This window comes from Schistocerca serialis, chromosome 12 (assembly GCF_023864345.2).
Source record: "Schistocerca serialis cubense isolate TAMUIC-IGC-003099 chromosome 12, iqSchSeri2.2, whole genome shotgun sequence".
NCBI lineage: Eukaryota > Metazoa > Arthropoda > Insecta > Orthoptera > Acrididae > Schistocerca > Schistocerca serialis.
In genome coordinates, this window is record NC_064649.1 from 167,162,510 (window position 1) to 167,189,398 (window position 26,889).

The window sequence follows — 26,889 nt, forward strand, 5'->3', positions numbered from 1 at the left end:
GGAATCACTCAATAGAGGAAAGTCCACTGGACCTGACGGGATACCAATTCGATTCTACACAGAGTACGCGAAAGAACTTGCCCCCCTTCTAACAGCCGTGTACCGCAAGTCTCTAGAGGAACGGAGGCTTCCAAATGATTGGAAAAGAGCACAGATAGTTCCAGTCTTCAAGAAGGGTCGTCGAGCAGATGCGCAAAACTATAGACCTATATCTCTGACGTCGATCTCTTGTAGAATTTTAGAACATGTTTTTTGCTCGCGTATCATGTCATTTCTGGACACCCAGAATCTACTATGTAGGAATCAACATGGATTCCGGAAACAGCGATCGTGTGAGACCCAACTCGCTTTATTTGTTCATGAGACCCAGAAAATATTAGATACAGGCTCCCAGATAGATGCTATTTTTCTTGACTTCCGGAAGGCGTTCGATACAGTTCCGCACTGTCGCCTGATAAACAAAGTGCCTACGGAATATCAGACCAGCTGTGTGGCTGGATGGAAGAGTTTTTAGCAAACAGACCACAGCATGTTGTTCTCAATGGAGAGACGTCTACAGACGTTAAAGTAACCTCTGGCGTGCCACAGGGGAGTGTTATGGGACCATTGCTTTTCACAATATATATAAATGACTTAGTAGATAGTGTCGGAAGTTCCATGCGGCTTTTCGCGGATGATGCTGTAGTATACAGAGAAGTTGCTGCATTAGAAAATTGTAGCGAAATACAGGAAGATCTGCAGCGGATAGGCACTTGGTGCAGGGAGTGGCAACTGACCCTTAACATAGACAAATGTAATGTATTGCGAATACATAGAAAGGAGGATCCTTTATTGTATGATTATATGATAGCGGAACAAACACTGGTAGCAGTTACTTCTGTAAAATATCTGGGGGTATGCGTACGGAACGATTTGAAGTGGAATGATCATATAAAATTAATTGTTGGTAAGGCGGGTACCAGGTTGAGATTCATTGGGAGAGTGCTTAGAAAATGTAGTCCATCAACAAAGGAGGTGGCTTACAAAACACTCGTTCGACCTATACTTGAGTATTGCTCATCAGTGTGGGATCCGTACCAGGTCGGGTTGACGGAGGAGATAGAAAAGATCCAAAGAAGAGCGGCGCGTTTCGTCACCGGGTTATTTGGTAACCGTGATAGCGTTACGGAGATGTTTAATAAACTCAAGTGGCAGACTCTGCAAGAGAGGCGCTCTGCATCGCGGTGTAGCTTGCTCGCCAGGTTTCGAGAGGGTGCGTTTCTGGATGAGGTATCGAATATATTGCTTCCCCCTACTTATACCTCCCGAGGAGATCACGAATGTAAAATTAGAGAGATTAGAGCGCGCACGGAGGCTTTCAGACAGTCGTTCTTCCCGCGAACCATACGCGACTGGAACAGGAAAGGGAGGTAATGACAGTGGCACGTAAAGTGCCCTCCGCCACACACCGTTGGGTGGCTTGCGGAGTATCAATGTAGATGTAGATGTAGATGTAGATGTAGATGTAGATGGAGTGCCGTCTTGCACAGTGAAAGACAAGTAGAAATATTAGAGTGAAGCTGTTCAGACCTCGTCTGATCGAACAGATACTCCGATTCTGCTGACTAACTCAGAAACTGCAACACCTGTTTTAGCTGTTTTCCAGGCGCCATATTTAAATGGGCTAGCAAATCCGCTTCAGTCCTTAACATGTCAACACGACAGCGAAAAACAATTTCCTAAATCCGGTTTTCGCCTTTCGGAAGATGGGCCGCATGGAACCACAACTGTTCGCGACTGGTTTGGAGAACACTGTGGACAAATCTGCAGACACGAATCCCGTCAAACATTTACGGGCCATAACCGAGAGGCGAGTTGGCTTACAACGTCCTGCACCGGCAACACAAATTCGGTCCGTGCCACGTGCAGTTGCTAGACTACGCCGGGCAAAAGGAGGCTCTGCGCGGCGTCGGGAGACGCCCCGTGACTTCTGCCGCCTCCGTGTAAGACTGTGCAACGTGTCGGGCTACGTTTGGCTACCGTGGCACTACAAACAATTGTTTCCTCGAGAGTGACCTAATATCTTTGCTGTTGCTTTGTGAACTGTGTATTTAGTTAACACGGCGAGACACGGTATAAAGTTTTCGGAAGATGAACCCTCCACGGAGATACATAACTAACACCAAATCGATAGTTTCTTGGGCTAGTACGTGCAATGCTTTTAACACTAGGGATGTTGTGTTTCGGTGGACACGAACTCAGACATTCAACTAAAGCTTCAGTGATTTGAACTCTACAGTTCTGGTCAGTACCACTTTCTCGACACTGCCATTATGATTCTATGTACGACACGAAGAACATTTTTCCAAAACTACGTATCAGGCAGATGACGGAAAAATTAGCTTTATAATGCCGATGGCAACTTTAGGCAGACTGTGTTGTGTGTGTAAACACACTATTAGTCTTCCACACCTACTGGCAAGCATCTAGGTGGTTTAGCCATAATCTGCGCGAATGTTCAGTACGTACGCACTATATATAGTGCTATTGCCAAGCGCAACAAAGCGAATACACTTTAAGAAGAAAAAAAAGCAAAAAAAATCACGCACCACTAAGGAATTATCCGAATCCCAATGGGACGGAAATAGGTAGACGCCGTATACACGTACACAGCAACAAGTGATCACAATTTCGGAAAAACTGTACGATTAATTCAGCAGAAAGAGCTTCACAGACTGAGCAGGTCAATAATGCGCTGCTCTACCTCCGGGCCTTAGCGTTGATTTATTGAGTTGTTTGATGTCCTCCAGAGGTAAATCGTGTCAAATTCTGTCCAACTCGCGCGTTAGATCTTCGAAATCCGTGGCAGGTTGGAGGACGCTGCCCATAATGGTGCAAACCTTCTCAGTTGGCGAGAGATCGGGAGACCTTGCCGGCCGAGGTAGGTTTTGGCAAACGCGAATACAAGCAGTAGAAACTCTCTTTTGTGCAGGAGAGCATTATCTTGCTCAAAGATACCGGGTGATCAAAAACTTAGTATAAATTTGAAAACTGAATAAACCACGGAATAATGTACATAGAGAGGTACATATTGACACACATGCCTGCAATGTCATGGGGTTTTATTATAAACCAAAGAAATACAAAACTTCAAAAACTGTCCGACAGATGGCGATTGATCTGATCAGAATAGCAATAATTATCATAACAAAGTAAGACAAAGCAAAGATGATGTTCTTTACAGGAAATGCTCAATGTGTCCACCATTATTCCTCAACAATAGCTGTAGTCGAGGAATAATGTTGTGAAGAGCACTGTAAAGCATGTCCGGAGTTATGGTGAGGCATTGGCGTCGGATGTTGTCTTTCAGCACCCCTAGAGATGTCGGTCGATCACAATACACTTGCGACTTCAGGTAGCCCCAAAGCCAATAATCGCACGGTCTGGGGACCTGGGAGGCCAAGCGTGACGAAAGTGGCGGCTGAGCACACGATCATCACCAAACGACGCGCGCAAGAGATCTTTCACGCGTCTAGCAACAAGGGATGGAGCCCCATCCTGCATAAACATCGTACGTTCCAGCAGGTGTTTATCAGCCAGGCTGGGGACGATGCGATTCTGTAACATATCGGCGTACGTCTCATCCGTCGCGCTAGCAGTTTTATTGTCCAGCGGGATCTGTCGGACATTTTGTGAATTATGTTTTTTCCTTTGGTTCTAATAAAACACCGTGTCATTCCAAACACGTGTGTCAATTTTGTACCTCTCTGTGTACATTATGACGTGATTTATTGAGTTTTTAAATGTATACTGACTTTTTGATCACCCGGTAGACTGTTTAAAGCTTCGGAGCTGAGGGAGTTGGCGGTCTACGTAGAGTGTAACGAGGCAGGCAGCACCCAGCAGAATGGAAGTGGCGGATCAGTTGTGAGAGCCGTTACGGAGGAACGCGCGCGGTCCGCTGCTCTTGGCAGACTGGTGTGCTGCGGCGCCGCGCCCTCTACCGCTGTCCCCCCCAGGGGGTCCACAACTCTTTTGTGGATACGTGCGTGGCGAGCACGGGGCCCCGAGCCATTGCAGCCTTCTTTCCCTCCCGGGCTGCATTTCCTTTCCCTTCCCCTCCTTTCCCCTCCATGCTCCTTTCCCCTCGCCCTCTCCTCTCCCTATCTTGGTGTCCCTGCTTATGTTGGCTCCGCTATCCTCTTGGTTCTGTTGGTTTTACACTCCGGCTTTGTTGCGTAATCATCTCCTCCTTTTGGCATTCCTTGGTCCCCCTCTGGGGTTTGACCTCCATTACAAAATTTCTCCTCCGTAGTGTGAGCCATTTGGGGAAGAGCACCTTACCTAGTGTCTCCGACGTGCGCCCTCCTAGTACATTCCACCTTTTCTTTCACGTCGTTGTCTGATGCTAGGGTGCATAGCCAGCACGGTAGCCAGCCCTGTGGTGGGGTCGCTATGTACCCTTTTGGTTGAGCCCCCTGAACACACAGGGATCACACTTCTGATACCTGAGCTGTGACCTCCTCATGCATGCCTTGGAGTGGTTGCTCGTCATCCTGGAGCATCGGAACTCCCGGCAATGGCCGCCGTGCGAGACGGCCCTTGCTGTGGCTGGGCGGCGCCCGTGAGGAGAGCCCCTGATTGGAGTGGGTGGTATCAGGGCGGACGCTATGCAAATGAAACGCATACGGGTCCAGAACTCTGGCCGTTCTTCTGCGGCTGTCTCTCTGCGTGGAACTGATTCCTCAAGTGCTGCTTCTCTTGCCCCTTCGGCCTTCCCTTCCATGGCTACCCCCTGGGAAGAGGGTCAGGCCTGTCGTCTAGGGGCAAAACCTTTCCCCCATTATCTAGTTTGCACCAGGACTGATGGAGATACTTTCACCAGTGTCAAACCTTTATTCTTTGTGGAACGCATTGAAGACTAGTTTGGCGAAGTGGACTCCCTGAGCAAGATGCGGTCGGGTTCGTTGCTGATAAAAACTGCTTCAGCTGCCCAATCTGCGGCCCTTCGTGCCTGTACCCATCTTGGCACAATTCCTGTGTCCATTACCCCTCACCAGTCTCTACATATGGTACAAGGTGTGATTTTTCACAGGGACCTCATCCTTCAAATTGATGAGGAACTTCGGGACAATCTCGGACGGTGGGGTGTTCACTTTGTTCGGCGTGTTCAGAAGTGTCCTAAAGACAATCTTATTGATACTGGTGCCTTTATCCTGGCCTTTGAAGGGGATACGCTTCCTGAGAAAGTTAAGATTATGGTCTGTCGCTGTGATGTGAAGCTGTACATCCCACCTCCTATGAGGTATTTTAAGTGCTTACGTTTTGGCCACATGTCTTCTCGCTGTTCCCAGGCCCCTCTCTGTGGTGACTGTGGACGTCCACTCCATGAGGGGAGTCCCTGTGTCCCCCCTCCTGTGTGTGTAAATTGTCATGGTAGTCATTCTCCGCGTTCACCAGATTGCCCAGTATATAAGAAGGAAAAAAAGATACAGGAGTATAAGTCCCTCGATCGTTTAACCTACACAGAGACCCGTAAGAAATATGCACGACTGCACCCTATGTCCATGACATCTAGTTACGCCTTGGTTACATCTTCACCCCTTCTTCCCCCTTCCTTACCCCCCATCCCGGACCCCTCTCCTCCCCCCCTCCCCTGCGGCTCCCACACCTTCTCCGATGGGCGCTGCTCCCCCTCCCCAGCCAGAGAAGTGTCCCACTCCTTCGGCGTCTGCCGGTCAAGGGCGCCTCTCCCGGGATGCCCCTTCCCGGCACCTTCCAGGCCAAAGGTCTGCTGCCGCGCGGCGCCCGCGACAGCCACGATCTGTCGGCCCCCAGGTCGCCCGGTCTCTTTCTATTCCTGATCTTGCTGCAGCTGACTCCTTCATGTCACACGGCCCTCCTCGATCTCAGCCTGAACGGAAGAAGAAACATAAGTCCCGGGACAAAGAGCCTCTGGCGTCACCGGAGGTCCCTTCCCCGACTTCACAACCGGATTCTGACCTGTCGGGTCAGACCCGGCGGTATGACTGGATTTAGCGTGTTCAGCCCTCATTTAAACCATCGTTCTGTGGTTCTCCAATGGAATTGTAATGGATACTATCGTCACCTTCCGGAATTTAAATCCCTTCTTTCGTCCTACTCTGCAGCTTGTGTGGTTCTCCAGGAATCTCATTTTACTGATGCTCACTCACCGACCCTCCGTGGGTTCCGTGTTTTCTGTCGAAATCGGGTCGGACCCTTGCGGGCTTCTGGTGGCGTTTGTACGTTGGTCCGTACAGACATTGCTAGCACGTGGATTCCTCTCCACACTACATTGGAAGTGGTTGCTGTTAGGGTCCACTTCGTCTCTGCAGTCACAGTTTGCAATCTTTATCTCCCTCCTGACAGGACTCTTACACCCGCTGCCTTAACCACCCTGCTTCAGCAACTTCCTTCTCCCTTCCTCCTCCTTGGGGATTTTAATGCTCATCATCCTTTGTGGGGCAGTGCCTTTCCATCTAGACGAGGTCTTCTTACAGACCAATTTATTGCAGACCACGACCTGTGCCTTCTTAATGATGGCTCCCCTACTCATTTCAGTGCCGGTCATGGTACCTTTTCTGCTATTGATCTTTCTTTCTTCTCCCTCTCTCCTCCCTTCTTTACACTGGTCGCCACACGACGACCTTTGTGATAGTGACCATTTCCCGTTGATTATCACGTTCCCTTCCCGCTCCCCGATGGACAGGTTACCTCGTTGGTCTTTCCACCGCGCCGATTGGCCTCTATACACTGCACAGGTCGAGTTTTCTCCCTCTTTGTCGGGTTGTATTGATGACGTCCTACGTGACGTGTCTGACGCGATTGTTCGTGCTGCTAACCTTGCTGTCCCGCGCTCATCTGGACAATTTCGTCGTCGGCAAGTCCCGTGGTGGAGTACGGCCATTGCCATTGCCATCCGTGACCGCCGTCGAGCTTTGCAACACTTTAAGAGGCACCCATCCGTAGCCAGCCTTACTACCTTTAAACGCCTCTGTGCTAAAGCCCGTTATTTAATCAAACAGGGTAAGCGGATATGTTGGGAACGATTCGTTTCTTCCCTTGGTTCTACTGTCCCTCTGTCACGGGTATGGGCTACACTTCGTTCTCTCCAAGGTTGCCATCGGCAGTCCACCCTCCCAGGCCTTCACCTCCCAGATGGCATTTGTACGGACCCATCAGTTCTTGCAGAACATCTTGCGACCCATTTTGCAGTGGCGTCAGCATCAGCCTCCTATCCAGCTGCTTTCCTTCATCAAAAACAGCTGGCTGAAGCTTCCACCTTATGTTTCACCCATTGTGAGTCAGAATCTTACAACGAACCTTTTACTGAATGGGAATTTCTTTCTGCTCTATCTTCTTCTCATGATACGGCCCCTGGCCCAGATTCCATTCATAACCAACTGCTTCAACATCTCAGTGCTCCACAATGGCAACATCTTCTTCGGGTGTTTAACCGTATCTGGCTCCAGGGTGACTTCCCTTCTCAGTGGAGGGATAGCATTGTGGTTCCTGTCCTTAAGCCTGGTCAGAACCCCCTATCTGTTGACAGCTATCGGCCAATTAGTTTAACCAATGTTGTTTGTAAGTTACTTGAACGGATGGTAGCCCGTCGGCTCAATTGGGTCCTCGAATCTCGGGATCCATTGTCGCCTTACCAGTGTGGCTTTCGAGAGGGACGGTCTTCAATCGATCATTTACTTCGCTTGGAATCCGCAGTTCGGCAGGCTTTTTCCCAGCGCCGCCATTTGGTTGCAGTGTTTTTTGACCTTCGCAAGGCCTATGACACGGCCTGGCGCCATCACATCTTACTAACCCTTCATCAGTGGGGTCTTCGGGGCCCACTCCCGATTTTTATCAGCCAGTTCCTGCTCCATCGGTCATTCAGAGTCAGAGTTGGTACTGCTTTTAGTTCTCCACGGATCCAGGAGACGGGCATCCCACAGGGTTCTGTCTTGAGTGCCCTTCTTTTCCTCATTGCTATCGATGGACTTGTGGCCTCTGTCGGTCCCTTGGTCGCCCCTGCCCTGTATGTGGATGATTTCTGCATTTGGGTTAGTTCCTCCTCGATGCCATCTGCAGAACGGCAGCTCCAGGTGGCTATACGGCGTGCCTCTGCATGGACCCTCTCACACGGGTTTCAATTCTCTCCTTTAAAATCGCGGGTGGTCCACTTCTGTCGCCGTACTACGGTCCACCCTGATCCAGAGCTCTATCTCGCTGCACAAAGATTGCCTGTGGTCCCACAGTTTCGTTTCTTGGGTCTTCTTTTCGACAACAAGCTCACTTGGCTGCCCCATATCAGACTCGTGAAGGTAGGATGTTTCCGTAAACTCAGTGTCCTTCGCTTCCTTGCCCACTCCTCTTGGTGTGCGGACCGTTCCCTCCTCCTCCGTCTTTATCGTGCTCTAGTTGTGTCTCGCTTGGACTATGGTTGTCAAGTTTATGGTTCAGCTGCTCCTTCCACGCTGCACGTTCTGGATCCAGTCCACCATCGTGGTATCCGTTTGGCCACCGGTGCCTTCCCTACTAGCCCTGTTGATAGTCTCCTGGTTGAATCTGGGATCTCCCGCCCCCCCCTTTCTGTTCGGCGGTCCCAGCTTCTGGTGTCTTATGCACCCACTATCCGTTCTTCTCCCACTCATCCTTCCTATTCTATCCTGTTCCCAGACCATGGACGTCGCCCACCCGACTCCCGCCCTCGGGCGGGTTTACCGGTTGGCTGCGCCTTGCGTCTCTTTGCCGTGATTTTCAGCTTCCTTCTTTGTCCTGTCTTCCCAGCTCCCTCCCCTCCACCCCTCCTCGGTTAGTTCCTTGGCCTCGAATTCGGATGGATCTCCGCCGAGGTCCGAAAGATTCCATCCCCCCGGTGGTGTTCCGTTTCTTTTTCCGCCAAATTTTATGGGAGTTTCGGGATGCTGTTGTTTTTTACACTAATGGCTCTAAATCTGCTGATCATGTTGGGTATGCCTTCACGTCCTCTGTTGGAACGGAAAGTCATCTGCTGCCACCTACATGTGGGGTGTTTACTGCGGAATTGATGGCAATTTCCCAGGCCCTTACCTTTATTAAACAATCTCAACACAACCGCGTTTTGTTATGTACGGACTCGATGAGTGGCCTTCTTGCTATTGACCGGTGTTTTTGGCGCCATCCCTTGGTCTCTGCCATCCGTGATCATCTCGCTGATCTTCACCGTGCTGCTTGTTCCATTGATTTCCTATGGGTCCCGGGCCATGTGGGTATCCCAGGTAATGAGCTCGCTGATCGTTTGGCTGGGGGAGCAGTTACTTACCCCCCGTTTTCTGTAACCCCTCCTGCAGCGGATTTACGGCTTCACATTAAATCCCACTTCGCACAGTCATGGGCCAATTCTTGGGAGGCTACTCCCCGGTCTAATAAACTTCGTGCAATTAAGGTGACACCGGGCCCGTGGCGTTCTTCCTTTAGCCTCTCCGGAAAGGACTCGACCACACTGTGTCGTCTCCGCATTGGCCATACCAGGTTGACCCACGGTTTTCTTTTGCGTGATGAGCCACCCCCACTATGTGGTTGTGGAGCCTTCCAGTCAGTGGCCCACATTTTGGTTGAATGCCCCCTTCTTTTGGCTCTGCGTGCTAAGTGCAGACTCCCCCCCACTTTACCTTTGATTTTGGCTGACGATTCCCGGATGGTCTCTCTGGTTCTCGGTTTCCTCCGGGAGAGTGGTTTTTATTCTCAGTTTTAAGGTTTTTAATCTTTCTCTGGTGTTGGGGCAGGGCGGTGAGTGTTTGGGTGTCTCCCACTGTAGGCAGTGTTCGGAGATTCCCGATTCACCTCCCTGACCGAAATCCTCTTTTCTTCCCCTTTTACTCTGTTTTTACCCTTTTATTTTTAAGGCTTGGTTAGTCTTTCTATTCCCATACGTACTTTCTACATTTTAGCAGTTGTACCTTTTAAGTCACAGGTGGTCTTACCTATGCTGCTTCAGCATAGTGTTGGGTTCGTTCTCTTGCCGACTTCCTTCATTTTGTTTTTTTACCAATGACAACGTGACTGCCCTTTTACGTTTTTCCCTTTTTCCGTTTTATTGTTCTGACTTTACTGAGATGTCCCATTAGCGGAATGGAGCCTATTTGAAACAAGGGACTGATGACCTTGCTGTTTGGTCCCTTAAATCTCAAACAACCAACCAACCAATCTAGCGCTGTCGTCCCCAGACTCCTGCCTCCTGCTGTGGGCCTACAGGCGACGCGAGCCGCGCTGTGTGGGTGGCCACTCTGAAAACCCCGCTAAGGAATTAGTTTGAAATGTACCGGGTGATTATAATTAAACTTTTCCTGTTTAAAACTAATTACCGTACGAATACCAAATTTGATAGCACCAATGTCCACAGTATGGGGTGCACGATTCCCGTGCGTCGCAGCTCCACCGTCCAGTTCCGACTCCGGCCGCCAGGTGCCGTGGTCAGTCACCGTGGTTCACAGTCTGTCACACCTGACCGGTCGCAGTGCCCTTGTTGACACGAGCCTGGAGAAGAGGAGCAGAGCGTTGTTGCTGAAGCTCTTGTTATCAAAACGACAGTAAGGCTGCGGCTGCACTTGGAGGATATCGCCAGCTCAAAGGATTGCGGAAGGGTCCTGTTTCTCCACCTGCTGTGCGGAGCAGGACGAAGAAGGTGGAATCGACTGGACAACTGGACGTCTGTCCGGGGAGAGGGAGGCGACCGGCTGCTCCACAGGTGGTAGTCGAGACCGCTGGACAGTTCCCCAACGTCAGGCAGAGCGCGTGCTGTGTCGCGACAGTCGGACATACCGCGGTCCGCTGTACGGGAGGTGCTTCGAACCGTTCTGAGATCGTATCCGTGCAAGACCCGCATCGTACAGCAGCCTGCACCACAGAGCGCACAGCGACGTGTCGACTCCGCTGTCCACTTTCTCGCAAGGATTGAAGTTGACGAGGGCTGGTCCTGGACCGTCCTGTGGGCAGGCGAAGCTCATTTTTCTGTGACGGGTGAGGCCGACACACAACTGCCGACTGTAGGAATCTTCACCGCCAGTCACTGTGCACAAAGTCCCTCTGTATGGTGAACGTGTTGCCGTATGGTGTGGGTTCACGGCTACGTGCGTCATTGGCCGATTCTTTTTTAAACAGGTTGGCACTCGAGGAACAAAGACGTGCAGTGTGACTGGCCAGCATTATTGCGACATCCTTCGCCAGCATGTGATGGCCGCCCTACAAGAGAGAGACGCGTTATCAGCTGATCGCTTCCAAGTGTTGCACCGGCACCATCACACTGGTTGTGGGGCTACCTGAAGGACGGGGTTTGCCAGGGTAACATTCGCACATGTGCTGATCTGAAGCGCAGCGTATCAAGACAGGTAGCCAGCACACATGTGGACATGCTCCGTTCTGCCGTGCAGAATGTAATCCTGCGCTTTCAGGCTCTTCCGGACACTGATGGGCGTCATATTGAGCCCCGTTTGTAGCAGTAATGGTGCCGGTATCTATTGGTATGATGTTCCGCAGCATCACATTTAAAGTGTCTCAATTGAACTGATCCTCCACTATTTCTCTTCCCCTTCTCCTTGACATTAATGCTACCAAGTTTGGTCCTCTTAAGGTAATCACTTTCCGCGCTACAACGTGCTAAATAGGGAAAGTTCAGTCATAACCATCCGGTATATGCGAGGAACAACGTCTATTCCAAACTGTTGCTAACCTACGGGAGGAGGGTGGTAAGTGCCGAAAAATTATTAATGCTCCGTGCGAAGGACTTCGGAGGACCCGCAAAAGCAGCGGACAGTCAACTGAGAAGCGGCGTCCACAGCTGGCCGTTGTCATAAAAAGAAAATGATTATTCGGAATATCTCTGTATTTGTTTTATTTAAGTTTGTATCTGTATAATTGCGCCGGCGTAAACCTACTGCAGTTGACATCCATATTTTAAAAGTCAGTTAGGAATCGATGAGTTCTATGTGGCGGAACAGCCGTAAGTTTGTTGAAGGAATACGGCAATGCATGGGTTGTTATTTTGTTCGTCGCTTTCTCCGCAGACGAAGTGGGATTGTTTTAACTACAGGGCGGAGTTTCCCTTTTCTTGCGTTAATGCCTGCCTGTAACAGTCGGTTATTCTTAGTAGACGTCTGGTTGCGATCTACGTTCAGGCTTTTACAGAATAGTGAATTACAACGAACTGTGGATACTTGGAGTACTGTTTTAGTCGACAGTTTGCGACTGGCAGTCTTAGTGATAGCACTACTTTTTAGCAGCTGTCGGATCGAATGGTTTATTTTATTTCTTTTATTTACCCAAAATTTCACTCGGTTCTAACAGCTTAAACATCTGAACGTCCGACCTCCACCTGGCGTAGAAATGAACGAGCGGAATGTGTGCGACTGTAACTCACTACATGAGTTTTGTCTGTTATCAACGTTTTGTAACACACAGGTCTTTTGCACTTTGGTATTCACTGCGTATCTCTGCTGCGTTAAGCAAAAGTGAAGAAAAATAAATGGTTATTTTATGTAAAAACGGGACATCAGGGAGAGAGACGGATGCCATCTGTACTACTACTACTACTACTACTACTACTACTACGACTACGTTTTAATGTTGTTACCAAAGATCTCGATAAGTACTCGATCCATTTACTTCAGGTTTTTATACGATACTGTATAAGCGCTCGGACGGACTTGGGTTATTTAATTTTTAAACTATGTAATACGTATTTAACATAAGGAGGAGAAACAAGAGCTTTTAGCTCTTAAAGTATGCGTTTTGGAGCCCATGTTTACCGGACAAATTCCTTGTTTTGGTCCACACTACCACCTCTGAAAGCTGCCTACCCAACGGCCTTGGCAACAACACTACCGGTACAGGTATTACACAGTCAGAGGTGTCAGGACGAGTTTCCCTTACAACCTTCGACTCGCACGTTTCCGGTACGGGGACCCTTACCTCATATTAATACATTAATGCTCCTCCATCATCCAAGATAGTGCCGGCCCCGGTGGCCGAGTGGTTCTAGGCGCTTCAGTCCGGAACCGCGCGACTGCTACAGTGGCAGGTTCGAATCCTGCCTCAGGCATAGATGTGTGTGATGTGGTTAGGTTAGTTACGTTTAAGTAGTTGTAAGTTGTAGGGGGCTAATGACCTCAGAAGTTGAGTGGCATAGTTCTCAGAGACCCACCATCCTCGATAATTTGTAACATCGCCACCTACTCATCCTGTACATTACCCACACATTTAAGGGCGCCTGCGCCTATAACTTTGGCGCTCTGTAGCGTCATCGGATGACGGTTCCGGACGCTTCTCTCTGCAACTCCTAGACGTTTGTAACGGGAGTCTCCGAAAACCCTGTATACAGCAGGATGGAGCACCGAGATGCGCCAGACAGCCGCGCAGTGCAGTAAATCACGGATTTTACGTATTTTGTCATTTGTCACACTTTCTATGAACGAGTCGTGAAAGTAGGAGGATTTTGAGCTGATAAAAAAATTAGGATAAAAAGAAATTTCTACGCCGTTGTACGACGTAATAGGCCAGAGGCGGGGGTGAGCACATTCTGTGTGTACGTGTGGCTTGCGAGACTGTGACGGGCTGTTGTGGTGGGTGGACGGGAGGCAGGTGGTGAGTGAGTGAGTGGCGCGGGCCGCGCTATTCCCGGCAGGCCTGCTCGCTCAATTAGCGGCGCCGCGGACGCTTTTAGCCGCGAGGTCTGCGAGCGTGGGCGGAGGAGGAGGAGGAGGAGGAGCCGGAGCCGGCGGCGTGGGTGGGAGGACCAGAGCAGTGGAGGCCGCGCGTGCCACGGGCGGAGGTCCCCAGCCGGCCGCAGCGCCACACCGCGCCGGCTTCCGAGGCGCCACCGGGCTCTGCCGGACAGCACACGAACACGGCACGAACTTCCGAGAACGAAAATCCAGCCAAAGTTGCAAATCTTTTTCATTTCATGCGATGACAAGTTTCGGGCCGAGACCTATTTTCAAATCAACACGACAAAGTCGAAAATGGCATTTCGGAAGATGTCAACAAAATGTGTAATGTACCGGGTGATCAAAAAGTCAGTATAAATTTGAAAACTTAATAAACCACCGAATGACATGGGGTTTCATTAGAACAAAAAAAGAAAACAAAGTTCACAAAATGTCCGACAGATCGCGCTGGACAGCAAAACTGCTACCGTTACGGGTGAGAGGTAGACCGATATGTTACAGAATCGCACCGTCCCCAGCCTGGCTGATAAACACCTGATAGAACGTACGATGTTTATACAGGATGGCGCTCCACCCCATATTGCTAGACGCGTGAAAGATCTCTCGCGCGCGTCGTTTGGTGATGATCGTATGTTCAGCCGCCACTTTCGTAATACTTGGCCTGCCAGGTCCCCAGACCTCAGTCCGTGCGATTATAGGCTTCGGGGTTACCTGCAGTCGCAAGTGTATCGTGATCGACCGACATCTCTAGGGATGCTGAAAGACAACATCCGACGCCAATCCCTCACCATAACTCCGGACATGCTTTACAGTGCTGTTCACAACATTATTCCTCGACTACAGCTATTGTTCAGGAATGATACTGGACACATTGAGTATTTCCTGTAAAGATCATCATCTTTGCTTTGTCTTACTTTGTTACGCTAATTATTGCTATTCTGATCAGATGAAGGGCCGTCTGTCGGATATTTTGTGAACTTTTGTGTATTTTTGGGTTCTAATAAAATCCCATGTCATTCCAAGCGCGTGTGTCAATTTGTACCTCTCTATCTACATTATTCCGTGATTTATTCGCTTTTCAAATTTATACTGACTTTTTGATCACCCTGTACTTTCACAGTGCATACAAGTAACTATTATATGCCGGCCGCGGTGGTCTAGCGGTTCTAGGCGCGCAGTCCGCAACCGCGCGACTGCTACGGTCGCAGGTTCGAATCCTGCCTCGTGCATGGATGTGTGTGATGTCCTTAGGTTAGTTAGGTTTAAGTAGTTCTAAGTTATAGGGGACTGGTGACCACAGATGTTAAGTCCCATAGTGCTCAGAGCCATTTGAACCATTTGAACTATTATATCTATGCACTGTGAACGTACATTACACATTTTGTTGACATCTTCGGAAATGCCATTTTCAATTTTCTTGCGTTGATTTGAAAATGGGTCTCGCCCCGAAACTTGTCATCGCACGAAAACAAAAATATTTTCAACTTGGGCTGGTTTGTGTTTCATTTATAACCACTAGACAGTCCTAACAGGCAGGCGCTAGTCCTGCCGAAACACCGTCTCTGCTCCCCACAGTGTTCTCAGCTCTCGGAGGGTGAGGACCCACACGTTCGTTCACGTACCACACAACGTGTCTACGTAGAGAGCCGGCCAGCCGCCACCTGTCCTGCTGTTAGCTGGAGCTGCCGCCTGCGCTGCGAGCTGTTGCCGATGTCGTGGCGCCGCGCCGTCTCTAGCCGAATTCCACTGTCCACGCCTCCTTACGCCCCTTGACGCTCATTTTCTTTTCCAGAGCCCGCACTGATATTCGGTACTTTCCAGCTCTCGTGGAGCTGATGGGCGTGAGATTTTAATAAATCCTGTGTCTCGTCTCCAACTGAAACCTCCCTCCCCAGACGCATATTTCGATGTTGTTGTTGTTGTTGTTGTTGTTGTTGTGGTCTTCACTCCTGAGACTGGTTCGATGCAGCTCTCCATGCTACTCTATCCTGTGCAAGCTTCATCATCTCCCAGTACCTACTGCAGCCTACATCCTTCTGAATCTGCTTAGTGTAATCATCTCTTGGTCTCCCTCTACGATTTTTACCCTCCACGCTGCCCTCCAATGCTGGTTTGTTGGCCAGCGCAAGTGTTTAAACTCAGAAGTGTGTTCCTGGAGCCACTCTGTAGCAATTATTGTTGTGTGGCGTGCCGCATTGTCCTGCTGGAATTGTCCAAGTCCGTCGGAATGCACAATGGACATAAATGGATGCAGCTGATCAGACAGGATGCTTACGTACTTGTCACCTGTCAGAGTCGTATCTAGACATACAGGTGCCCCATATCACTCCAACAGCACACGCCCCACACCATTACAGAGCCTCCACCTGCTTGAACAGTCCCCTGCTCACATGTGGGGTCTACGAATTCATGAGGCTGTCTCCATACCCGTACACGCCCATCCGCTCGATACAATTCGAAACGAGACCCGTCCGACCAGGCAACGTGTTTCCAGTCATCAACAGTCCAGTGTTGGTGTTGACGGGCCCAGGCGAGGCGTAAAGCTTTGTGTCGTGCAGTCATCAGGGGTACACGAGCAGGCGTTCTGCTGCGAAAGCCCATATGGATTATGTTTCTTTGAATGGTTCGGACGCTTTGTTGATAGCCCAGCATTGAAACCTTGTGTCACATTGAACGATTCTCTTCAGTCGTTGTCGGTCCCCTTCTTGCAGGATCTTTTTCCGGCCGCAGCGATGTCGCAGATTTGATGTTTTATCGGATTCCTGATATTCACGGTACACTCGTGAAATGGTCGTAAGGGAAAATACCCACCTCATCGCTGCGTCGGAGATTCTGTATCCCATCTCTCGTGCGCCGACTATAACAACACGTTCAAACTCAGTTAAATCTTGATAACCTGCCATTGTAGCAGCAGTAACCGATCTAACAACTGAGCCAGACACTTGTTGTCTTACACAGGCGCTGCCGACCGCAGCGCCCTATTCTGCCTGTTTACATCTCTGTGTTTGCATATGCATGCCTATACCAGTTTCTTTGGCGTTTCAGTGTATAATTAGGGACTAACATAGGACGAGGAAAGAATGAAGATGCAGACGGTAAATTTCTGGTGGAGCATAAATACGGAGTCTATGGAAATAAAAATTCCGCGAGATCTAATGCAGACAGACGGATGTTTCCGTTCAAGACGAGGCTCGGAGTCCGGCGCTCAATTTATGAAGAGCTCGGCAGCCATCACATCCAGCAGAGTTGGAAAACGCTCGAGGAATATTTGTGTCTGACGGAATATCGGTGCGGTCTCTGAAGAACAGAAGAGTGGTTAGCGACGGGAGTCGAAGTCAGCTGCAAACAGAGGCTCGAGACGGACAGTCCGGGATTATGAAATGCCTCGAAGAGAACGGTCTATTGACACACAGTCACTACGGATTTAGAAAACATCGTTTTTGTGGAACACAACTAGCGCTTTACGCACGCTAAGTATTGAGTGCTATCGATAAGGGATTTCATATTGATTCCGTATTTGTATATTTCCAGAAGGTGTTTGACACTGTACTACACAAGCGGCTTGTAGTGACATTGCGTGCTTATGGAATAACGTATCGGTTATGCGACTGGATTCGTGATTTCCAGTCAGAGAGGTCACAGTTCGTAGTAACTGACAAAAAGCCACGGCCGATTTGTGGCGTCCCCCAAGGCTGTGTTACAGCTGCTCTGCTCTTCCTTATCTACATGAAAGATTTAGGCGACAATCTGAGCGGCTGCCGCAGGTTGTTTGCAGATGAAATGAAATGTCGTGTGGTTAGGGCCTCCCGCGGGGTAGACCGTTCGCCTGGTGCAGGTCTTTCGATTTCACGCCACTTCGGCGACCTGCGCGTCGATGGGGATGAAATGATGATTATAAGGACAAGACATCACCCAATCCCTGAGCGGAGAAAATCTCCGACCCAGCCGGGAATCGAACCCGGGCCCTTAGGATTGACAGTCTGTCACGCTGACCACTCAGCTACCGGGGGCGGACTGTTTGCAGATGACACTGTCGTTTATCGTCTATTAAAGTGATCAAAAGATGAAAGCAGATTGCAGAAAGATTTAGATGAAGGATTTGCATGGTGCACAAATTGGCAATTGGTCCTAAATAACGAAAAGTGAGAGATCATTGACACGAGTGCTAAAAGGAATCCGTTAAATTTCAGTTACACGATAAATCAGTCACATATAAAAGCCGTAAATCCAATTGAATACCTAGGAATTACTATTACGAACAACTTACATTGAAAGGAACAAACAGAGAATGTTGTGGGCAAGGCTAACCAAAGACTTCGTTTTATTGGCGGGACACTTAGGAAATGTAACAGACCTGCTAAGGAGACCGCTTTACACTACGCTTGTGCGTCCCCTCCCCTCCCCCCTCTCCCCTATACAATAATGCTGCGTGGTGTGCGATGCTTGCCAGATAGGATTGACGGAGTACATCGAGAAAGTTCAAAGAAAAGCAGCACGTTTTGTATTATGGCGAAATAGGGGAGAGGTGATACAGGATTCGGAATGGGCATCGTTACAACAAAGGCGTTTTTCGTTGTCGCAGAATCTTCTCAGAAATTTCAATCGCCAACCTCCTTCAATCGCCAACCTCCTTCAATCGCCAACCTCCTTCGAATGCCGACCAACATAGGGAGAAACGATCGTCATAATAAAATAAGGGAAATCAGAACTCGCACGATAGATATACGTATTCGTTTCTTCCGCGCCCTGTTCGAGACTGGAGAAATAAGAACTTATTGTGGAGGTCATTCGATGAACCCCCCGCGAGACGGTCACGTGTGATTTCCAGTGTGTCCACGTAGATCTAGAACAGCTCGGCCGCGCACGCTGGTACTAATCAGTCGTGCCCAGAAAACCTGAGACCTAACAAGCGAGTCGTGTCTCTCAGTGACGGAGTGTTGGTCTGTAAGCTCGTGCAGGTATTTTACAGCAGTCCGAATAAAATGCCGTCAGCGCTGTCGAGTTTTGGCAGTGCGAGTGTTCCATTGTGGTAATCTCCACGTCCGCCGTGTCGAGGCCATGCCGTATCTCCGCCACCTGCCACGTTGCTCGCGACGGTGCAGTCAGCAGCAGCAGGCGGCTGTTATCTCGCAGCCAAACACTGTCGTACGAACGGCCGCCGGTGCAGCGAATCAGTAGCATTCCGGGCAGCAACAGGTGGGCGGCCAGAACACACCGTCCGACGCGAGCGCCCCTGCAGCTGGCTCTGTGATCACGGGCGGGCGTCAGCCAGTGAAGTAGAACACTAGGAGACCACAGCGCTTGCGTTCAGCTGCCGAGTCTCTTTTATTACTCTATTCTGGCTTTGGTTTACAAGGACCATACAGCCGACAGTGGTTATACAGTGACAAAGAAATAATGTTGTTGTTATCGTTGTTGTGGTCTTCAGTCGTGAGACTGGTTCGATGCAGCTCTCCATGCTACTCTATCCTGTGCAAGCTTCTTCATCTCCCAGTACCTACTGCAACCTACGTCCTTCTGAATCTGCTTGCTGTATTCATCTCTTGGTCTCCCTCTACGATTTTTACCCTCCAATGCTAAATTTCTGATCCCTTGATGCCTCAGAGCATGCCCTACCAACCAGTCCCTTCCTCTAGTCAAGTTGTGCCACAAGCTCCTCTTCTCCCCAGTTCTATCCAATACCTCCTCATTAGTTATCTGATCTACCCATCTAATCCTCAGCATTCTTCTGTAACACCACATTTCGAAAGCTTCTATTCTCTTCTTGTCCAAACGATTTATCGTCCATGTTTCGCTTCCATACATGGCTACACTCCATACAAATACTTTCAGAAACGACTTCCTGACACATCTCGATGTTAACAAATCTCTCTTCTTCAGAAACTCTTTCCTTGCCATTGCCATATATAATACCCTTTCTACTTCGACCATCATCAGTTATTTTGCTCCCCAAATAGCAAAACTACTTTACTTTACTACTTTAAGTGTCTCATTTCCTAATCTAATTCTCGCAGCATCACCCGACTTAATTCGACTACATTCCATTATCCTCGTTTTGCTTTTGTTGATGTTCATCTTATACCCTCCTTTCAAGACACTGTCCATTCCGTTCAACTGCTCTTCCAAGTCCTTTGCTGTCTCTGACAGAATTACAATGTCATCGCCGAACCTCAAAGTTTTTATTTCTTCTCCAGGGATGTTAATACCTACTCCGAACTTTTCTTTTGTTTCATTTACTGCTTGCTCAATATACATATTGAATAACATCGGGGAGAGACTACAACCCTGTCTCACTCCCTTCCCAACCGCTGCTCCCCTTTCGTGCCCCACGACTCTTATAACTGCCATCTGGTTTCTGTACAAATTGCAAATAGCCTTTCGCTCCCTGTATTTTACTCCTGCCACCTCCAGAATTTGAAAGGGCGTATTCCAGTCAACATTGTCAAAAGCTTTCTCTAAGTCTACAAATGCTATAAACGTAGGTTTGCCGACAAAGAAATATAATCGCAAAAAAACAGAGTAACACAAATTATGAAGTTTACATACGCACACACTCTTGAAGTAAAATAAAACCGCAATTAGACAAACAGCAGAGAACCTGCGGCAGTGGTGACAAATACAGTGGAGTAGAGTTACAAACAGCACCATACAGCAACATTATGACAAACATGCGAATGCTCTTATACTAAAAGACAAAACACGTAAATCAAACAATGTCGTATAACAACACGAGACATGTAGCGTACAGACAGACGTAGTTAAAATAAAAGAAAAACCCAAAATGACAAACACAGTACAATCAACGGTATGTACAATAGCGCCAGTAAAACAGTGACATAAAATGCACAAGAGAGCAATAATGAAAATTTAATGTTCAAATAGAGCTCTGTACGCAAATTAAAACGCAAAATTACGAACCCGATTACGAACCGGCCTGATGCTATGTGGAAATGAAGACCTCGGCGACTCAAAAATTAAATACTCGTGCCGGTGGCTTTCAGATAGTCCGTGAGCGACTTATATTTACCGAAACTGTGCAGTAAAACGGGAATACTGGTTGGGAGGGGGTAACCCCCCCTCAACCAGTTTCTGATACAAGATTGATTGTGCAGTAGTCTGTTTGGAACTTGCCAGTAAGATGTGGTTAAGGTCCACCGCTGCCGCCGTCTCCCTGTGGCAGTGTCCAGACGTGACAGTGTTCAACCGATACAGGAGGACGAGGAAACACCCGTGTCCCAGGCTCGTGCCGTCTACGAAGCTGCACCGAGGCGAACCACGGGAAAGGAGGCGCAGAGTCGGAAAGGGAGTGATGACGGTGTGCGACACTTGTGTGTGTTTGTAGTGTACAGGAGAGTGTGATGGGTGCGTGTACAGGGGGGTCGCACCGAGACGTGCGTCCAGAGAAGTGGGCGCTCGCTCGAACACTTCAGTGAACGTCCCACCATCACAACACTGCCAGTTATGTACCACATGTTCAGTCCACACCGAAGACTCTCAAAGTCTGTAGCTCAGTAACTGAAATCCATAGAGATTTTATTTAAATTGCCTTGTACACAGTCGCTTTAAACACATCAGCTAGATCTGCGCTCCTTAATCTTGCCGTCTTTGGGGCTCGCAGAAGTATGTTAGTCTTTTGCGACACACCTACATGTCTCTTTTTTCTCTAGATGCAAAAAAAGCAAACACATGAAGTTCATCTCTTCTTATTATAGAACGACCGAGAGTTACAAATCTCACAAAGTAATTATGTAAGGCTCCTGAATAGAAATATGTGAATAAAAAAAAGCGTATGATTCTTTAGCAAGAAAATAAAAAATGAGCTTTAACGTCGGAAATTTAAAAGACTTAAAACTTGTGAGATACTTATCGCTGGAGATTTTTGCAAAGTAGACCTGTGTGTGGGCGAACCTTTGGCAGACACACATCTCGCCCCACACACCAGTGAGGCGGGAATCCAGATTTGCACAAGTAGGACGCTGAGGCGGGCAGTGGAGTGAGAGTGAGGATGTTTCGTTTTGGAGTATTATGACCGGCTACACGTCTAAATGCTTTTATAATCACTTACAATGATGGGCGATTTCTTGCAAATTGGGCTACTCCGAGAAAAGATTTCGCGATAAATTTATGTTCTACATAAGAAACCTGTTCCAAAAAAATTCCGGAACGTTAATAATTTCGCGCTAACGGTGCGTTGGAGCGAAATGCGGTTGTCTTCCCGCACACCTCTGTGTTTTTAAGTGTAACTGCCGCAAGTTTCACTGTTGTGTGTCTGTTACTTATTGTTCATTGCTGTATTGAGTAGAAGTTGCGTCGCACAGTTTGCGCATTTCGAGATGACAGTGTTACAGGAGCAACGCATCTGCATTAAATTTTCCGTGAAACTCGAGATAACCTTTACAGAGAGACGCCAGATGGTGAAGGACATGTTTAAGCCGTGCTCGGTGTTACGAGTGGTTTACACGGTTTAAAACTGGCCGGACCGAAGTTAAAGATGACTTTCGTTAAGGATGCCCTTCGACGTCTATCCATAACGCTCGTGTGAGGAACATCGGCGAATTTGTGCGTGCCATTCAAAGACTGGCGACGATACAGCAGATAAAAGAAAATCGCAGATGACACTTCGCGCGATGGAGCAAGAATGCTTCCGGAAGAGACTCTGCACAATAAGTAAAAGGTAAGCGAGGAAAGCCGGCCGGTGTGGCCGTTCGGTTCTAGGCGCTTCAGTCTGGAACCGCGAGACTGCTACGGTCGCAGGTTCGAGTCCTGCCTCGGGCATGGATGTCTGTGATGTCCTTAGGTTAGTTAGGTTTAAGTAGTTCTAAGTTGTAGGGGACTGATGACCTCAGAAGTTGAGTCGCATAGTGCTCAGACCCATTCTTAGCGAGGAAAATTTTTTGTAGACCAAGTTTCAGAATTTTTTTGAACAGGCTTCGTATTTCATTAAGGATATTAGAAGACATTAAAAATCTCGGGACACATCCGACAGGTATTCGTGACCCAATAATGCGTCACGACACGGAGGTTTAGAACCGCTGAGCTGTATAATAGAAATAGGTAATGTTCTACTGTAAGTCTGTGCGAAGTAAGTAACCTGTTTTCACAACGCCGCTGAAAGAGCAGCGTTACTGACGTTTACCAATCACGTAAATAATATTTTGTAAGTCACAGAGAGAATCGGCGCATGTACTTTAAATCTGTTCGCCCTTCTCACACACAGAGCGCTGCCAACACTGCAAGTAACGTCGGATTCTGGGAAAGTGAATACCCGGTCCAAAGTATTCGGGAATCGGACGTAGAGCATTTATTTTAATTTATCAAGGAGACCGGTTTCGACCACTACTGTGGTCATCTTCAAACCATTCAGTAGGAACCTCTTTCTGTTGGAGAATCACTGAGGTTCCTATTCAATGGTCTGAGGATGACTACAGTAGTGGTCGAAACCGGTCTCCTTGATAAATAAATCGTGATCAAGACTGTTTTTAATAGTAAATATTTATTTTAATCGTTACTGTACGATAGTCGGGCGAGCTGTTGCGTGGCGCAGGGTGACAGTAATCTGGAAGCGATGTCGCTCGAAACTGTCTGGGCGCTGAAACAGCCGTCAGTGGGCCGTGTTTTGCAGCCCGTCGGCTCTTGTTTTGAGGCGAGCTGGCGTGTTTACACAGTAGCGGGCGGTGTCCTCGCTCCAGCCTCGGAGGTGTTTGCGAAATCCTGCCACGGGCGCGTCCCCTGCCGGCAAGTCCAAACAAACGTACTCTGAGTCACGCCCTGGCTGTAAACCCTGTCCACACTTGGCCGCCCTGCGTGGCCGCGGCTGCCCCGTCTACGTCACACTCCGCAAGCCACCTAATGGCGTGTGGCGGAGGGCACCAACTGCTCCCTCCAACCCTGTTCCAAACGCGAATGGCTCGCGGGAAGAATGGTTGTCGTCGGTAAGCCTCTGTATTGGCTCTAATTTCTCGAATTTTCTACTCGTGCTCGCTACGCGAGACGCATGTAGGGGGAAGTAAAATTGTGTACCGCTCTTCCCGGTAAGTGCTCTCTAGAAATTTTAGTAGTAAATCTCTCCGTGATGCTCAACGCCTCTCCTGTAACGTCTGACAGTGGAGTTCAGCATCTCGGTAACGCTCTCTCGCCAGCTAAACGATCCCGTGACGAAACGCGCCGCTCATCGTCTACTTTCCCCACTATCTGTTTTATGTGGTCATTCCACTTAAGGTTGCTCTGGATAGTTAGTTACGTCTAAGTATTTTACGGTAGATATCGTTTCCAGCTGTGTGTCATCAATAGTGTAAGTATCCGATCATACACTACTGGCCATTAAAATTGCTACACGAATAAGAAATGTAGATGATAAACGGGTATCATTGGACAAATATATTATACTAGAACTGATATGAGATTGCATTTTCAAGCAATTTGTGTGCATAGATAATGAGAAATCAGTACCCAGAACAACCACCTCTGGCCGTAATAACGGCCTCGATATGCCTGGGCATTGAGTCAAACAGAGCTTGGATGGCGTGTACAGGTACAGCTGCCCATGCAGCTTCAACACGATACCACAGTTCATCATCAGGAGTGACTGGCGTATTGTGACGAGCCAGTTGCTCTTTCACCATTGACCAGACGTTTTTCAATTGGTGAGAGATGTGGAGAATGTGCTGGCCAGGGCAGCAGTCGAACATTTTCTGTATCCAGAAAGGCCCGTACAGGACCTGCAACATGCGGTCGTGCATTATCCTGCTGGAATGTAGGGCTTCGCAGGGATCGAATTAAGGATAGAGCCACGGGTCGTAACACATCTGAAATGTAACGTCCCCTGTTCAAAGTGCAGTCAATGCGAACAAGAGGCGATCGAGACGTGTAACCAATGACACCCCATACCATCACGCCGGGTGATACGCCAGTATGGCGATGACGAATACACGCTTCCAATGTGCCTTCACCGCGATGTCGCCAAACACAAATGTGACCGTCATGATGCTGTAAACAGAACCTGGATTCATCCGAAAAATGACGTTTTGCCATTCGTGCACCCAGGTTCGTCGTTGAGTACACCATCGGAGGCGCTCCTGTCTGTGATGCAGCGTCAAAGGTAACCGCAGCCACGGTCTCCGAGCTGATACTCGATGCTGCTGTAAACGTCGTCGAACTGTTCGTGCAGATGGTTGTTGTCTTGCAAACGTCACCATCTGTTGACTAAGGGATCGAGACGTGGCTGCACGATCCGTTACAGCCGTGCGGATAAGATGCCTGTCACCTCGACTGCTAGTGATACGAGGCCGTTGTGATCCAGCACGGCGTTCCGTATTACCCTCCTGAACCCACCGATTCCATATTCTGCTAACAGTCATTGGATCTCGACGAACGCGAGCAGCAATGTTGCGATACGATAAACCGCAATCACGATAGGTTACAATCCGACCTTTATCAAAGTCGGAAACATGATGGTACGCATTTCTTCTCCTTACACGAGGCGTCACAACAACGTTTCACGAGGTAACGCCGGTCAACTGCTGTTTGTGTATGAGAAATCGTTTGGAAACTTTCCTCATGTGAGCACGTTGTAGGTGTCGCCACCGGCGCCAACCTTGTGTGAATGCTCTGAAAAGCTAATCACTTGCATATCACAGCATCTTCTTCCTGTCGGTTAAATTTCTCGTCTGTAGCACGTCATCTTCGTGATGTAGCAATTTTAATGGCCAGTAGTGTATGTATCTTTTCCTATCTATATGCACATTGTTACATTTATTTTTGTTCGGGGTCAGTTGCCTTAGTGTGCACGATTCATCATGTCTTTGGAGGTCATTCCGCAAATCGTTACTATCTTCTGGCGTTGCTGCTCTGTTACACACAACCGCATCATCTGCGAACAGCTTTAGAGAGCATCCGACACTTTGTAGGAGATCTTTTATACACATTGTGAACAGTAACAGTCCTACCCTACTGTCGTGGGCTACACCGGAAATTAACTTTACATTTGTCGATTTTGCTCCGCTCAGCTACGTACTCCCTTCTTCGACCCACTCGCAAATGGAGCCAGGCAGAAACTAGGCCCGTCTCTGACCTCTGATTCCTCTCGCCTTTCTCAAGGAGTACGCTGATAAAATATCTCCGCTTTTAGGAATCGTTCATAACCGCTCGCACGTTGATTGATGCGCACCTACAGACTGCAAAGCTGCGCGAGTCGGGCCGCAACATAAAGCAAAGGAAACAGGAGTAACCCGCTCAATTATAAACCCGTATCATTAACATCGAATTGCAGTGAAATCCTGTGAAGTACGCTCTTGTCCAATGTTATGAGATACTTCGGAGGAAACGGGCATGCCTCTAGATTTCAAAAAGTCTTTTAATTCCGTTCCTAACAACCGGCTTCCAATCAAATCAGAGAACTCGCAAAAAAGGTTTAGGTGTTAAACTTTCCCAAGTGCAGTTCGAGAGTTAAACGGTGGAGAAATAGTCTGAAAGTCGTTGTATAAACACTCTGCCAAACGTAACTCTGACCTGGAGATCAGTTATGTAGATGCAGATTTGCTCGTCGCAGTCCTTGACGAGATTGTTGTCGGCAGCATGATCGCAAATGCCGGTCATCTAAATTTTGTAAATAGTATTTCCCGAAAAGAACTTCTTCTCCCTTCCAGGGATTCCCATTTGAGTTCACGTATGGTCAGCGTAACATTCGCGTTTTGATCTAACCTACCGGTAACAAATGTAGCAGCCCGCCCCTGAATTGCTTCCGTGTCTTTCTGTAATATGGAATACTCGAACAGGATCCAAGAATGGCTCGCGATCTCCGTTATACGTGAAACACCACCCACGCTTCCCCAGGATTCTTCTGAGAAAGCCAAGTCGACCATTCGCCTTCTTTGCATTAGACACTGTACGCCTGTCTTCTGTTCCTGATATACTTTCTCTCTTGTCTATACGACTTCTCGTTCCTCCTATTTCCGCTTCATCTGTTGATAGCTGTCGCATCCTGAATCTTCGATACACAGATTCCTTGATGCAGCTCTCCATGCTACACTATCCTGTACAAGTTTCTTCATCTCCCAGTACCTACTGCAGCCTACGTCCTTCTGAATCGGATTAGTGTATTCATCTCTTGGTCTCTCTCTACGATTTTTACCCTCCACGCTGTCCTCCAATACTAAATTAGTGATTCCTTGATGCCTCCGAACATGTCCTAACATCC

At 48.5% G+C, this 26,889-nt stretch overlaps 1 protein-coding gene across 2 annotated transcripts in view; it reads left to right on the forward strand.

Annotated features, from left to right (window-relative positions):
- The window catches only part of LOC126428260 (protein Lilipod), a 364,122-nt gene that overhangs the window by 95,583 nt on the left and 241,650 nt on the right, over nucleotides 1–26,889 (forward strand). The gene's annotated exons all lie outside the window — the stretch shown is intronic.